Source organism: Spermophilus citellus, assembly GCF_964194105.1.
Source record: "Spermophilus citellus genome assembly, chromosome: 5".
Lineage (NCBI taxonomy): Eukaryota > Metazoa > Chordata > Mammalia > Rodentia > Sciuridae > Spermophilus > Spermophilus citellus.
The window spans coordinates 43,584,638-43,602,002 of NC_138186.1; the positions used below are offsets into that span (position 1 = coordinate 43,584,638).

The window sequence follows — 17,365 nt, forward strand, 5'->3', positions numbered from 1 at the left end:
AATATAATAAAACCGGAAACATTCAAGAGTACATGTGTTTGTTGTGCTGACTCTGCTGTGGGTGGAGATGGGGGAAGAATGAAAGGAGCTGAGGGTGGAAAAGTTGCCACCAAGTCTTGACTCAGTCCATCAAGGGCTTTGATGTGGTCACTCCTCAGCTTGATCATCTCCCCTGCTCCTTAGTCCTTATCCCTTCACTTGAACCTCACCACACCAGGACCTGTGATGACAGGGACTCAAGCATCACCAGGGCTTGTCCTGTCTCCAGGACCATGGGCAGGGAGGGCATCACTTGAGTGGCTTAGCATAGGCTGAGACCCAAGCCTGACCATATTTTTGTGTTTCTCAATTTCTACAGAGAATTTTGTTTTTGTTAGTAATTTCTTCTATGGGTGTCTCTAGTCTTTGACCACAATAGAATCCTTTTTCCTGTAGTTGTCCCACAAAACCCATGGTGGTTCCTGGATTGTATTTTACATCATTTTTTCTAATATTTTTAAAGGAATCAGATTATGTGAATATCAGAGAGGAAGGATCTCATGATTTCTCATCTTAGACAAATTCCTCTTGGGGTTCCACCTTCTCTACTCAGCACTTTCACTGCCCTGAGCTCTACTAATCCTGGCACTTGCTCCATTACAAATTCCTGGGTTGATAAAACAGAGATTAATAGATGTTTAATTGGAAAACATGACCCATTAGTCAAGGTTCATCTTTTCTGAAGATCAGAATGTACTTAGCTGCTGTGGGGTACTTAGGAGGGCTGTTGTGAAAGGGAAGAAGGGCAGCACATGTGAGAAATGGCTCTGACCTAAGTGTGAAGCCCTTTTGCTGCAGATGGCACAGCAGCATTTGGTCTGAGACTCTATAAATAATGAGTGTCTCTAAAGAAGGAGGGGATGACACTGATCATTCATTCAGCTTTCATTTGTTGAGTACTGAATGTAGACACAATTTGCATCTAGGATTCATCAGAGAACTGAAAACTGAAGCCAAAAATTCTAAACTTATGGAGTATGTGTCAGAAAAAAAAAGATGAAGAGGATATACCCTAGGCACAGTAAATAAGGACAGTGTTCATTTTAGGTGATAAGTGTTGCATGGAAGGTGTCAGGAGTGTGTGTGGGGGGATAGAAAAGATAAGACTGCTGTTTTACTAGGGTGCTCAGCATGGGGTTTATTACCAAGGAGACCTTTGAGGCTATATTGGAAAGACTTGATGTTTGGAGGAAGATATTTCTAGGCATAAAGAAGATCCAGTGCAAATGCACAAGGGTAGGATCCTGTGTTTGTGTTCTTGGAAAAGCGAGGGTCTAGGATGTCTTGAGCAGTGTCACCGAGAGGAGCTCAGAGGCCTGGCCACTCACTGAAGATCTGGAAGTTGACGGAAGAAATCTTACTTTGAGTGAGGCAGTTTTGAGCAAAAATAGACAAGCTGAAACTTTTCAAATGATCTTTCTGCTGAGCTGAGAACAAAGGATTAGCAAGGTAGCAGGTAACTGTAGGTAACTAGTCAGTCCTATGCTGGAGGTTTGGGTTTGAGTAGGAAAAGTAGTGGAAGTGGTTGGATGCTATGCACATTTTGAAAATGGACTTTACCAGCACTCCCTAATGAACTGAATGTGGGGCATGAGAAAGAGCAAGAAAGGAGAGCACCAAAAATTTGTGACACCATATTCAGAAAGAAGAGTTGCATTGATAGAGAAGACTGACAGGCCCATGCAAGGAGAAGACTTCACAAGCACTCAGTGGAGATGTTAAGATGAGGTGTTAAAACTGCTATACCAACAGCTAATGATCCAAGTGTTTTCAGCAATCCAAAGGACCTGATGTGCACATACATCTTTTGCTTGACTGGTGTCAGTGTGGGACAAGGTGTGGTAGAGGTGTCCTTGCTCACTCTCACTTTCTGTATGTCTGTATGTGTCTTGTTGTGTGTTGGTAACAAACATTTCACAGTCCAGTGCTGGTGCACATAGTACATTTCTTAGGAACATTGTTCTAGACAGCAGAGTATTCCAGCATCTGCCCTGGTGTCAGATCAACAGCAGGAAGGAATCAATAGTTCATGGTGATTCTGTTTTCAGTAACGTGGTTTTTAAGGCTGCCCCTTTCACTAAAATCAGCTAAACAGAAGACATAAAATGGAAGAATCATCTAAATGTAGAGAAGTATAAGAAAAATAGCAAAGCTTTAGCCAAAAATATAAATGTGGACAGGAATTCATGGAGAAAAATTGCTCTTATTCTTGAGGTATTTGCCAAATCTTCTGGAAAAATATTAGCTTTTTCTTAGAATCACAAGTCATATTACTGTGTTAGTTTACTGTGAGGGTAACTAAATACCTGAGATAATTCACTAATAAAGAGAAAATGTTTAGTATGGCTCAATTTAAAAGGGTGAAGTCCATGATTGGCCTTGCCACTTTATATCTGTAGTGAGGCAGCACATCATGTTGGGAGCACTGGGCAGGGCAAAACCACTTGACTCCTCAGCAGGAGGCAAAGGAAAACAAGAAGGTAGAGGGTGTCTGAAATGTCCTTCTAGGGCATAGACCTCAATGTCTTAAGGCCCTCCCACTAGGCCCCACCTCTTGAGTATTTCACCATCTCCCTTTATCATTATCTAACTTGTAAACTTTGGAAATACTCAATAGTCAGTTATACCCTCAGAGATAGTTTGAATAGGGAGTATAATAGGAGACATTCTAGCTTTCCATTAAATCTAGGGGAAAAAAAGCCTTTATATCCTCTGAGTAAGAAATGAACGTCTTTTTCTTTTTTCCACCCAAGAGCTCTTAGAAAGCTTACCTTAAGCCAGCAAAAAAGGAAAAACTCGAATGTTTCTGAAAATTTGTAATCGCCATGCTGCACTCTGTTAGGTTTGTTACCCTGATTGGCTTTAGAATTTTGGGTCAAATAATTTTGAACTTTGATTTTGCTTTATAAAGTCCTGGGTTGGCATTGACTCAAATTTTGAAGAAGTGAATAAAGATATTTATAGGAATCCATATTTAACCAATGTGCCAAAAATTTACACAGTTCGTTACAAAAGTAAATGAGAAGCTAGGAGCAGAAATGTGTAAGTACGAGTAGAAAATGAAAATGGGATGAAAAATCAGTAAAAAAAAAAACAGATAGTAAAAGAAGGCTTATAATAGGTCAATATTTGAATTAAGAAACAGAATATTACATGTTATAACCAGTTTATATACAAATAAAATTATGACAACCTTCAAATGCTTGTAGAAGTAGGAAACTAATCATATCCTAAGTATTTTTCAAAGACACCACTTTTGGTTATTAGAAAGTAAAATTATAACAATTGTCTTAAAACCAAGCTCACTAACTTTTGCTTTGAGCCATAATGGAGTCAGAAACACAAGAAATTCTTAAAACAATAGAAAGATGTTTGGACATCTTTTGGACAAGTCTAACAAATTGAAATCTCTGATAGAAATGGAATTAAAGAGGCAATATAGAGAAATCAAATGGAGATAGAAGCAAGGTGCAGAGGCAAAGTGCTGTTCATTTAAGCTGCCAACTTTATTTATATCAATAGGTTTCATTTGGTCACTGGCATCAGTAGTACCTTATTTTTTATTATATCATTAGGCAGGTTATAGTGTCAGCAATATTATGCAGCTTATTTTTCAGTTACATACTAAATGGCAATGTGCAATGTTAGGAGCTTTGTGTAGCTTTCAAGAAAGTCGTTGTTTAAAGTTACCATTATATTTACAGGTTCAGGCACAGCAGAGCCTGGTAAAACATTGTGATTGTCTAACAAGAGTGTTTCTTTATTCCCAGGAGCTGAGTGTTTGAGATCAAGGTTGAGGCTGATAAGACTCTAGCATAGAACCTTCTCATTGAGGGCATAACCATAGCAGCTAGGCATCCTGAACCTTTGCACATAAAGTTTCCAGGCACCAAGCATGTATTAGTTAGCTCACTAGTTCCTGAGAGAAACTGCAGAATGTTCCAGCTGTGGAAAACAAAATGCCTATTATTCCCTAGGAGTTTGCTCACAAGAAAGATGCTGTCTTATATGTTTCCACAGCCAAAACCCTTACAAAGCAAAGCCTACAGTTGCCCATCTTCTTTCCTAGATGCAGTTCCCAGGAAACAGTGCAGGAAGGAGGAGCCCTACACAGCCCAGAAGTCACAGGGAGTTGAGGGGACAGACACAGGTGTTTTGGACGGCCACAACAGCAGAATATGTGAGATAAAGCACATAGAGAAGGTAGGTGAAAATAACAGCACTGGAAGTCTAGAGGTCATCTCTTGTGTCCTCAGTTCATCATTACATACATGTGAGAACACCATCCAAAACAGGAAAAAGATAGACCAAAAGCACCAGAGGGAACAATGGTAGGCAGGAATACACAGAGCCAGAAAAAGTGTCTGTTCCCATGTCCATGCTGGAAAGCCTCATTGTTGCTGGACATTGGATAGAGTGTATAGAAAAGTCTGTGACCCTATCAGTGAATAATATGTGGCATCAGTGGTGGGGCAGGATAATAAGTCTTGGTAATTTTAAGCTGCTTCATTTTGGAGTGATTGTTGAAAACTAGTAAGAAATAAATATACAGGGAACAGCTTTTTAAAAAAGACATTAGGAAATCAAATACAAAAATATGCAAAAAGCAACATATATCCATCTACCCTGGTTTTATCATATCATGGAAAATCAAGGTTTGCCTTTTGTTTTAGTACGAAATCACCCTAAGAGAATTAAGGTGAAAAGCCATAGGTTCACTAAAAGGGACTCATAAAATGCATTTGTTTGAATTCAACATCATTTCAGTGTGAAATCTCAAGGACTCTAGGAATTGAAAGGAACATTCTTGACAAGATTAGGAAGCATTTTTCTCAGTCATGAAAGCTCAACACTTCCTTCTGGGGATTAGAAACAAAGTAAAGATGTTGAATCTCAGCGTTTTATGTAACTTGGTTGGGGATGATACCGCAGCAGAACAGTACAAAGACACAAAGGAGGCCCTGGTCTGCAGCAATGTTCAAATTCTCCAGGCAAATGCTGGAGGTTTCCTTATAAGGACTCAGTCTTATTTCTTCCTGAGAATAGTTCCTGGCTCTTGGCTCTACACTGAGATCTATTTTGTACTCTTGGTGATCCACTGTTTTTTTTCCTGAATGAAATGCAGCCTGTGTTTTAAGTTACATACTGCCTCTTATGAGTAGAGCTGGCAGGTTCCACAGGTCTTTTTTTCTTTGTAAACTCAGTCCTCTATATTGAAAAGTTGCGTGGGGTGGGTTAGTTTATGCCTGTCATCCCAGGGGCACTGGAGGCTGAGGCAGGATGATCAAAAGTTCCAAGCCAGCAGACCCATTCTCAAAAAATAAAAAGGACCAGGGATGTGGCTCAGTTGATAAGGGCCCCAGGGTTCACTGCTTGGTAACAAAAAAAATAAAAAGAAAAACAGAAAGAAGGAGAGAGAGAGAGAGAAAGAGAGAGAGAGAGAAAGAGAGAGAGAGAGAGAGAGAGAGAGAGAGAGAGAGAAATTGTACAATGTTTTTCCTAATCATAGTCTCCTAAAAAATCTCTTTGAAATTTTTCAAAGTCTACCCATTACCCATCTCCAAAACTACTCCATCCTTTTAATTTTTTTTTTACAATGGAACCCCATTTTAGAAGCTAATATCTGTTGTAGTTGTTTATTGCTTGAAGCAAATGTAACAAATATTTTTTAGCCCTTAAAAAGAGAAATATTCTCAGGCTGGGGATATAGCTCAGTTGGTAGAGTGCTTGCCTAGTATTCACAAGACCCTGGGTTCAATTCCCAGCACCACCCCCCACCCCCCAAAAAAGAGAGAGAGAGTGAGAGAGAAATATTCTCATTTGCAATAACATGAATGACTTAAAAGGATATTGTGCTAAGTTAAATAAGCCAGGTACAAAAAGACTGCATGATCTCACCATATGTGGAATCTGGTGTAGGGACAAGGTACTGGTCAGAGAGTACCACATTTAAGGTATGCAAGATAAAGAAATACTGGAGATGTAAAGTATTAATATATATCATGGTGATTATAGCTAGTAATACTGCATTGTATACTTGAAATATGCTAAGAGGGTAGATCTTATGTTTTCTAACCACACACATAGACATATGAAAACAAAGAAGGAAAGAAAATGGGAACTATTTGAGGTGATAGATATGCAGCTAGTTTGATTTTGGTGATCATTTCACAATGTATGCACTTAGCAAAACATCAAGTTGTATATAGTACACATTCATGAATTATATTTGATGATAATACCTTAGTAAAACTTAATATTTTGGTGGCTGAAAACAACAACCAATTGTTGAAGAGCAGGACTCAGAGGAAGTGGAACAAGGAGGTTGGATAGTTTTGATTAAAATTTTCTCATAAGGTTGCAAGCAAGACTCTGAATAAAATGGCAATAATGTGAAGCTTGACTAAGGTCGAGAATCCTTGTTTAAGCTCATGCACTTGGCAATTAGCCAGAGGCACCAGTAGCCCAGTGTGTGGGTCTCTCCATAATGCCCTCTCCTGCAGTGCAATTGTGAGAGTGAAGGTGAGAGAAGGGTTTCCACTCCACCTGAATTGGTGAGGTTTAGGACCAAGTTTGCTCTTAGCATTTTTGTTCTCTAAGGACCAGGAAAAGATTGGAAATCTCTGGGTCATGGCTATTCAAAGTGTGAACAGCAGTGTCAACTTCCTCTGTGACATGGTATAAGTGAAAGAATGAATAGTAAGCATGAATGAATGAATATCAAATGACCCAGGGTCCCACAACAGAGTCTGAATATGTACTTGAACAAACTACCCAGACAATTTGTTTATATATTAAAGTTTCAGAAGCACTACTCTAGGAATATCTTTCTCTAATGTGATCCCCCAAACACCAGGAGCTCTCCTTATAAAGAGAATTCTCCATCTCTACCACAGAGGGTCCCTGAGGTGGAGGCAGGAATTTGCTTTTTCAGCAAGTGCCCACAGTTCTTGTGCATACTTACATTTATAAATGCTGTTGTAGATGGTTGGAAATCTGGGCGGCAGGGGTGTGGGGAGGCTGCTGCAGGACGTAAATGGAATATTAAGGAAATGGAACATCATGCCCCAGCTCTGGATGGGAGTCAGTGGAGCAGCCAATGGTGACAATGACAGACCTCTGGCCATGTCAGGAATCACTAGGACATCCATGACATGAGAAAGCCACCTCTGTTCCCTCACTGATGAACAGTAAGTAATAGCAACCAAAGGCTCAGATATTTAGAAACCCATTGTTGGGCAGGTTTTCACAAGAAGCCATGGAAGAGTTGTGTCCATCTCAGGGACACAGGGTGAGCTATGGCCCAAATTCATATAGTTTAAATAATGGAACTATTTACCCTTGGACAGAATCCTGAAAAGAAAGAACTGTGGCCTCTTTTTGCTGTATTAGCAAATGTTAACTGCTGTGACCTGAAAACCAAGATCACTGTACCCTCAGGGAATTTTCATCCAGGGTCAGTGTTAATGAGAGCCCAAAACTTCTCCCTGGTGACCTTCACAGTTCAGATCCTCTCCTGGCAGAAAGAGATCCTCCCTTCCTTCTCAGTACTCCTGAGTGACATCCAAGGTTTATCATCCCCAGTGCAAGAATAGACCTATCTGGAACAGATCTGTTGCTTTTTGTGTCCTTAATGTTTGGCTTAATTTGAATCCTTCATTTTCTGTGAGGAAAAGTAGCAGAAGATGAGTTTCTCAGCCCTTTTCCTGGGATCTTCAGTTTTTGTCCTTCCCATGGTATAATGGAAATTGTGTTGGGGGAGAAGTCGGGAGCACAACTTTAGCCACTTACTGACCTTCATGATATTGGTCCTCTTCCTTTATCGCTCTCTGCAGCAGTACTGGAATTGACCATGTAATGCCAGATTCGTGGGACTCCAATAGACTTCCAGGAGCTGAATCTGATGCAATCACACAAAAGTCTTTATTGCAAGCTCAAGCCTGAACTCACAACCATTCCTGATACAGCGGTCCCAGGGAGTGAGTCCTGGCCCTTTGTTCAGTGAAATTTTATAGGTTTTGCAGGATACTCTATGCAACACAACATCACACAGCAAATCATTCCACACCACAGGAAAGTCAATCAACATCTCTTAACATTGATTAGCACATTCACTGGCAGGAAGAAGTTGGGTAGGGGTGATTGGCTAGTACAAGAGGGGGATTCTGCCATGTGACCAGCACTGGCTTCATGAAAGAAGGTTTGATTCATAAGTAATTGCTAGGGAGTTTTCAATTAAAGAGACAAGATTCTCATTACCTTTAATACCAGCTCCGGGATGGCTTCTCCTAGCTCCCACCTCCAGCCCCCTAATGTGGTGGCGAGATTTACAGAAGAGACTAGCGAGAGGGAGAGAAGACACCAGGGAGTGGGCTTTTATTGGGGAACAAAAAAATTCAAGGGAAAATCCCATCCAATGACGGTTAAGGGGGGCAGCATCCCAAAGTCAGGGCAACGATTGGGTCTTTGGGGCAGTGGCCAGACACGCCTCTTCACGGACAAGCCCTTGGATCTGGAAAAGGGTGGGAAAGGCTCTAACACAGCTGTGTCTAAGTGCCTCTCACCCAGCCAGGGAGGTAATTCAAATCACGTGCGAGGATGGCCTTCCACAGGGGATTCCTTTGAATGGATTGGTTTAGGCACGAGGAGTGTACATGCTAAACTACATGGTTTCCCAACATGTTATCAACCACCATATACTACTGAGGGTTCATCTGGCATCCCAGGTATTTTCTCTGTCTCATGCTGATTGGTAGTTGCTAGGGGGTTGCTATGGGTCCTCACCTAGCCTAACTGAGTCAGGGACACCTGGCACCACAGACCTCTCCTGTTATTTGCAGACAAACAACTCAGCAGGGTGGGTATGTGCCTAGATAGGCTCTGTGGGTTTTTCCAAGGACAAGGGCCATGCCCCCTTCCTTAGGACAGGCCTTGAGGTAGAAGCTGCTGTTATTTATTTTCAAAAATGGAGTCATATCAGTTTCTCAACAGCTGGGCCACACCTAAATGACCCTAGTGCTCTACCACTGAGCTTCATCCTCAGCCCATTTAAAAAATTGTTTTACTTTGTTCAGTTGCAGAGGCTGGACTTGAACTTGTGGTCTTCCTTCCTCAGCCTCCTGAGAAGCAGGTGAGTGTCATAGCTTTCTGTAGCTTCACCTTCCTGAATCTGTGTTATTTTTTCAGGACTCAATAGAAAAAAAAAAATGGCTGTCAGGACAAGTCAAGCACATGCCCTCTACTGGTTACCCCTGTGATAAATACTGCTATGTCTTCCGCAGAGCCTCTGGGGGCCACAGTGGTACCTGCCCTATTTCTGATAGCCCCCACGTTCTTGGTTCTTAGCCATCTCCAGATGTCCCATGGTTGCTGTTTTCCCCAGTGATACTTGCTGTGTGCTTCTTTTCTGTTTTTTTTTTTTTTTTTTTTAACCTTGTTGGTGCACATTCTCAATTGGAACCTCAGTGATGGTTTTGTTCATAGAGAGTGGTCATTTTTTTCCCCCTGAGGGAGATGAAGGCTGGTATCTCTTACTCTGCCATTTTGATGATGTCATTCATATTTCATCCTTAAATGATGTTGAACATAGAATGGTTTTCTTATTTTCGTTTGAAGATTGTTCATTACAAGTATATATCCAAGAACAAAGAATCTTGTATCCTGAAACATAGGTGAACTCTTTAGTTCTAATAATTTTATTTATTGATTTCCTTAAATTTTTCCATATGGTAAATCTTATCATCTGCAACTGGAGATAGTTGTACATGTCCTTTACAATATGTATGAGTTTTACTTGTGTGCAATGGTTTTTCTGTGCTTATTGAGATGATTATGTGGCTTTGGGCTTTCATTATGATAATATGATGTATTACATTAATTAAATTGGGTATCTTAAAACAAACTTCCATTTCTGGGATAAATTACACTTGGTTGTAGTATACAATTATTTTGTGTTGCTAATTTTGGTTAAGTAGGATTTGTTAAGGATTTTTCAATCTTTATTCATAAGATTTTATTCTATAATCTTTTTTCTTTCTTTATGCAATGTCTTTGTAGTTTCAGACTATTACTGGCCTCATAGAATTAGTTGGGTAATGTTCCTTCCTTCTCTACTTTTTGGAAAGATTTGTGAACAATTGGAATTAATTCTTTAATTTTCAGATTTAAGAAACTATTTATTTACTGACTTAACAAACAAGAATGCAATATTTATTATATGCCTAGCATTGTTCTAATAAGTTCATGAATGTTCAGTACAACAATCAGCATCATCCCCATGTTACAGAAGATGAAGCAGAGAAACAGATGGCTCAAAAACTTTCCCAAGTTCTCAAAATCCTTAAATGATAGAGTCAAAATTCAAACCGAAGCAAACTCTAGAATTCTCATAATGAGCCAGTAGCCTGAGCTGCCATCAATAATTCTTTACATATTTGCTATAAATCACCAGTAAAGTCATTTGGAGAAGGACTTTTATTTGTGGGTAGTTTTGTAAAATATATTAGTACTAATTGAATGTCTTCTCTTATTCTAGGTATATTCATAATATCTATTTCTTCTTGAGTCAACATTATCCATTTGTTGTCTACCTATCATTTATTCACTTTACAGATATCATACAATGTTTTGCCTACCACTGTTCTCATTGTACTATAAATTGTTTCTATTATTTGTAAAGTTACTGCTATTGCCCCTCTTTCTTTTTTGATTCTAATTATTTTATTTAGTGTGTCCAGCTAACAATTTGTCAATTTGTTCATCTTTCCAAAGCATCATATTTGGTTTCACTGATTGCTTTGTTATTATCTACTTCATTATTTTCTAATATTTCCTACTTTATGTCTACTATTTATTTACTATTTCCTTCTCTCTGGTTGTTTGGGTTTTAGTTTGCTCTTCCTTTTCCTGTGCCTGAAGGTGGAAGGTTTGGTTTTTCATTTGAAATCTTTCTTCCTTTTTAACAGAAGCATTTACAGCTACCAATTTACTGCTATTAATTTCCCTCGATTAGTATCTCATAGATTTGGTGAGTTGTTCTTTCATTTTCATTAACAGGAAAGTGTTTTCTAACATTGTTATAATTTTGTTAAGCCATTAATTATTCTGGAGTGTTTTAAAAATTTTCATGCAGTTGTGAGTTTTCCTGATTTCTTTTATTATGTGATTGATTACTGATTTCATTTTACTGGTCAGAGAACATATTTTTATTATATCTAAGCTTTAAAATCAATTATTGTTTATCATATAGACTAGCATATGGTGCATTCTGAAGAATCTTCCACATGCACTTGAAAAAAAATGTGTATTCAACTGTTGTTGAGAAGAGTGTTTATAGGTATCCACTAGGTTTAGGTGGCTTATATTGGTGGTCTAATATGTTTTTATCTTTTGCTTAGTATTTTATCCATTACTGAGTGTCGAATATTGAGGAGGTCTCCAATTAGTATTTCTGGATTTTGTATTTCTCTTTTCATTTCCACCACATTTATTTTCCTGTGTAAATTTGTGTTGCTTACCAATAGAGATACTCAGAAATCCATCATTTCAATGTTGTGTGACATTATAGAGTGCATTTATACATGCTAAGAGAGCCAAGATGTTGCTAGGTGATATGATTTCAAAGAAGATTTTTGACAAAAACACTATTTATGTGGTATGGAACTATATTTTTGGTGCTTGATTATTAGTTGCATATATTTCGAATTGCTCTTTCTGATGGATGGACACTTTTATCATTTACTATGATTTGGATAAGTGTCCCCCACAGATGTAGGTGTTAAAAGCTTGATCACTACTTCATGGCACTATGGGAAGAAGGTGAAGCCTTTAAGATGAGGGGCCTGGTGAGAGTAAGTCCCTTCTTTTAGGGTATTACCTTGAAGAGAATGTTGGGACCTGGCCCTTTCTTGCCTCTCTCTATTTGCTTCCTTGCTAATCTAAATTGAGTGGTTTGGTCCACCAAGTAGTTCCCAGAATGATGCTCACTGGGCCATAGTCCCCAAGACAACAGGGCCAACAGCCCATGCACTGTAATCTCTGAAACTTTTGATTGAAATAAGCCTTTCTTGCTGAGGGCCATTACCAAGTAGGAATGACGCATCGAAATTTCCTTGCCAGCATACCCCATGTTAATTTCGCTGTTGACCTTGCATGTGTGTTTGAGAAAGGTGACCCTGCTCAATGACCAGGGTGGATCCAGGATTAGGGTGTGTCCTGCAGTTTGAGGAAGTATCCCGCTCCTTGGGTTAAGGGCGTTCCCAGTTTAAGACCTTGGATTTTAGGGAAGTTCGATGTTGAGGATTATTGCTGCTGGAATTAGGGCGTTCCTGCTGCCTGAGCTCCCGTTGAGTTCTCGTGAGGTTGAGAGAGCATTTTGGGAAGAAAGCCTTGTGGAGTAGGTGAATTGGGTGGCAGCAGAACTGGGATTGCCCCAGAACGTGTGTGGAGGCCGGTGTGAGTTCGGGAATAAAGATTTGCTGTTTGAATCTACAAAGCTGTGTGGTGGCTCGTGATTCTGTGCCCAGACAAGACTTTCTATCTTATAAGTTGATTGTCTTAGATATTTTGTTACAGCGATGGAAAGCTGACTAACGCTTCATTACAAAATGCCCCTGTTTGTCACCACTGTCATTAAAAAAGTTGGTTTTGTTTGATATTTGTATATTTCAGATTTTTTTATGGTTCCTTTTAATGTATCAATGGTTCAAATTAGATTTTAATATATTTGTGACTTAAGACCTTGAGTCTGCTAAGAACAGTTTGTATATCAGCTGTCTATATGAATTTGGATAGGATAACAGTTACATCGCAGGGTGTTTTAAATTTTGTAGGCAATCAAAACAAAACAAAACAACAACAACAAAAACACCAATTAATGAATGGTATGGATCATTTACCTAGAAATCTATGTACAGCAAACTATAAAAATGAATATTAATGTTTGACCATCCATGGATACATTGATGTCTGACAGAACCAGGTTTGTAATCCAAAGAAATTCTAAACAGGTTTACCTTTTAATTGGCATGTTGCTTTTAGAGTGTGTAGTGAAAAGTATAATACCTACATGTTTGTCAGTGTTCCATAGTTGTGACTAATGCTTGAGATTTAAAAAAATCTTACAAGAGGAAAATTCTTATTTAGCCTCAGAAGTTTTATTCCATGGTCAATTGGCTCCATTGCTTCTGGACTTGTACCAAAGCAGTTCATCATGGTGGGAACTAAAAGAGAAGGAATTCATTAAAATCATACAAGCCAGGAAACAAACACAGTAACAAATAAGGACTGGGTTCTCAATATCCCCTCCAAGGGCACACCCCCAGTGATCTAAGTGCCTTCCATTAGGCCCATCTCCTAAATGTTCCAGCTGCTCCCAATAAAGCTATGGGTTGGGGATCAAGCCAACATGTGGGAGACATTCATCTTTCAAACTACAACAACCTAAAATAGCTAAATCCTTTTAGAAAACAAAAACAAAGTTGAAAGTCTTAAAATATCTTATTTCAAGACTTAGGAAATTATAGTCATCAACAAAACATGACATTGCTATAAGAGCAGACACATTGATTACTTCTAACATAATAAATTGTCCCGTTATGGGACCACACTTCTATTACCAATTAGTGTTTTACAAAGGTACCAGGATATTCAATGGAGAAAAGAAAGAGCTTCAACACATGGTATTAGAATACCTGAAAATTCATATGGGCTCAATCCTTACCTTACATCAGAGTCAAGAGTGATATCACACATATCTAATATAATAAAGCTATTGAACATCTTTTTACAAACATAGAGGCAGATTTATTGAAAATGGGTTAACAAAAATGTTGACTAGGGGCTGAGGTTATGGCTCAGCAGAAGAGCGCTCACCTTGCATGTGCAAGGCCTTGGATTCGATCCTCAGCACCATATAAAAATAAATAAAAATAGATGTATTGTGTCCAACTAAAATAAATTTTTAAAAATGTTGACTACATGAAGTATAAAGCAAATTGGCATAAAATATAAAACAAAAAGTGATGAAATGGATTTAACCATGCTTAAAACACATCCACAGAAAAGGAGAAAATTTCTACAGAAAATATAATTGTTAAACACTCAATATCCAGAATACATTTAGAATATTTACAATTCAATAATAAGACAAATAGTCCTTAGCTCCATGGACAATAGATATGAAAACAGTTCACAAGCTAAGCCAGGCAAGTACCTAACAAGTATTGAAAAGATACTCTCCATCACCAAAGACACACAAATTAAAACCACAATAAGATACTACCTCACTTCAAATATAATGGATCACATTAAAAATGATACCACATATCAATAGATGTGACAACACCACATATCAATAAGATGTGGAGCAATGGGAAATCTCATAGAGTACAACTAGCAATGTGAAAAATTACAACCAATTTGTAAAACAATATGACAAATTCTGATATCATTGAATACACTGATTATGACCCCAAACCCCAAGTTTTAGGCATTTATCTAAAGGCGGGAAAATATGCCTACACAGACCGCACTCAAATGATTATTGTTGCCTTTATTTATAACAGATCCACCCTGGGAATAACTCTCCTGTTTAACAAAGGTTCAGTAGAAAATCCAATAGATAAACTAGTATTTCAGTAACATTCACTGCCAAAAATTAAAGAAATATTAATACATAAATAATAGCACAACAATGCATAGAAATGATATAAAGACTATATACTATATGATTTCATATATGTGAAATTTTAAAATATTCAAAATTACCGTCAGAAAGGATATTGGTGGTCATGTATGTGGGGACACTTTTTTGGGCAAGGGTAAGGACAGCATATCCTGGTCACAGTGGTAGTTAATGATTCTAAACAATTACCAATATTCATGTAGTTTTACACCCCAGATTAGTGAATTTTATCTCAAATAAATATCTTCATAGAATAAAAGGGGGAAACATGGCAAAACCAAGTATTTAACTAATAAATAAAAACTGACAAGATTCCTTGCTAGCAATTTTTCACCACAATTAATTTGAAATGAAGAAAAACCAAAATTGTAATGATGTTAGATGGTAGCTAATTTATATAGAAGGTAATAAACCACAGAACATTACATGTATTTTACATATATTTCTCTGAAAATTTTAAAAGGACAAATGATTTTGCAGCACAATGTATTACACTGTCGGGAACTAGAAGAAAATTCTCCTTCAAAGATTAGCCTGACAGCCCCCTGGGAGACATCCTGCCCGGAAGGCATCCTGCAGCTACCTATCTCCCTGGAACATCCTGCGGTTATCAGGATCATCAGACATCTTGCAGCTGGCAGTTTTACCACCCACATCCAGCAATTGTGGAGACCTTCCCCATCCCTAGCATATGAATACCCACCCACATCCAGCAATTGCGGAGACCTTCCCCATCCCCAGCATATGAATACCCAGCAATTGCTGATTAGAGAGCTTCCCCATCCCCAGCATATAAATACCCCTGTGTGAACAATAAAAATTTGCAGCTTGATCAGAACTTTTGTCTTGCTGTCACCTTTCATGTCTCTTGTCCCTTCATTCCTCCCCATCTAGGTTCGCTGCCCATGTTGATGTGTCCTGCCGGAAGGGACATTACACTGTCTGGTTAGGTTTACAAGGAACACTGGAGTAGTATACATGGTGATGATACCAGAGGGGTGGTTAACTAGAAATGTGCTGCAGTATGTTTTCTGCATTTTATTGAGTGTCGTTCAACGTTGCCTTAAGTAGATTGTGAAAAGTTAAAGATGCACTTTTCAATTTGTAAGACACAGTAAGAAACGAATGCAAATATATACAACTAATAGCTAGTAGAAGCATTAAAATCACAAACTAAAAATATCTACTCAAAACAAAGAAAAGTAGATAAGGGGCTACAGGATGATCAAGAAATGAGATACTTTCAACAATATATAGTCAAATGGTTCACAAAATACAGTTGTATTTTAATTTTAATTCACATCCAATGCAAATTCACATCAAATCAAAGCTAAGCTTATAAATTTGACAAGAATCAATACAGACAATATTTATATAATAGGAAGTTTAAATTCAAAATTAAAATTGATTGAAAGTTAAGGGATGAGTAAAAGTCCATCAGACAGAAAGCATAAGAAAAGCAGAACAGTTGTATTATTATGGGATGAAATAAGACTTAAGACAAGCAGGGTTGCTGGACACAGAGAAGGACTTTTAATAATGAAAACAGGCAGCTCAGGGGTTTGAATATGGGTTGTCCCCTCAGAACTCACATGGGAATTTAATCCCCTTTGTAAGGTATAAAGATGTTACCAAGTGAGTCCATCTGGGGTGTTTAGAGGTGGGGCAATGGAGTGTGAGACCAGGTCTTCGGCATGGAGGTCCCATAATTGGATACTGGTGACTTTAAAAGGAGAAAGAAATCAGAGCATGAACACCCACATCCACCATGCGGCCAGCGCAATGGTTTCATTAATGAGGTTCTTGGCATAAAAGTTAGCTAGCGAGATCGAAATAAAACACAGAGACTCAGTTACCTTATTTCTATTGCCAGGTCCGAGATGGCTCCCCTCTCTGGTTCCCACCTCAAGGATTACTTAGGGCTAGCAGGAGAGAGAGAGAGAGGGCACGCCAGGGAGTAGCCTTTTATTGGGGAACAAGAGATTCAGGGGAGAATTCCATAGAATGAAGGTTGAGGGAGGGCTGCACTCCAAGGTCAGGGTCAGTGATGGGGCCCCTGGGGTCAGTGGTCAGTCACACCCCCACACGGATGGGTTCTCTCATCAGGAGAGGGTCGGGAAAGCTCCGACACAGCCAGAGCGCCTCAGACCCAGACCGGGAGTCGCCCAGTCACGTGTCAGGATGGCTCCCCACACCCACATTCTCTGTCTATCACAGTGTGTTGTGCTATTCTGCCTCAGGACTCTGCCAGCAAAAAGTCCTGAACAGATGCAACTCCTCAACATTGGACCTGAACTGTGAACCAAATTACACCTCCGTTCTTTATAATTATCCAGCCTCTGGTATGTGTTATTAGCAATGAAAAGTGAATTCAGACAGCAAGTATGCCTCCCATATAATACATAAGTCATGTAAACACAGACCACATAAAGATGTTTATCAATGACAGCGTGTGCATAGGATAATGATCCCATAAGAATATGTCCTTGAGAGTAGGTGGCCCCCTCTTGCCTCTCTAGCCCTCTCTCTTGTCTTTCTGTCTTCTATTTTCCACCTTCCCCCTTGTGAGGGCACAGCAGGAAGAATTTTATGGATGTTTGTGGCTTTTATATAGACATTGTGGCTTAACAACTGTGCAAAATC

The 17,365-nt window shown here is 38.9% G+C and overlaps 1 protein-coding gene and 1 pseudogene across 7 annotated transcripts in view; both read left to right on the forward strand.

The window, feature by feature from the left end:
* LOC308648830 (patr class I histocompatibility antigen, A-126 alpha chain-like) overlaps positions 1 to 17,365 on the forward strand; it is a 365,404-nt gene that overhangs the window by 42,360 nt on the left and 305,679 nt on the right. The gene's annotated exons all lie outside the window — the stretch shown is intronic.
* The window catches only part of LOC308648838 (saoe class I histocompatibility antigen, A alpha chain-like), a 140,737-nt pseudogene that overhangs the window by 28,785 nt on the left and 94,587 nt on the right, over positions 1 to 17,365 (forward strand). The gene's annotated exons all lie outside the window — the stretch shown is intronic.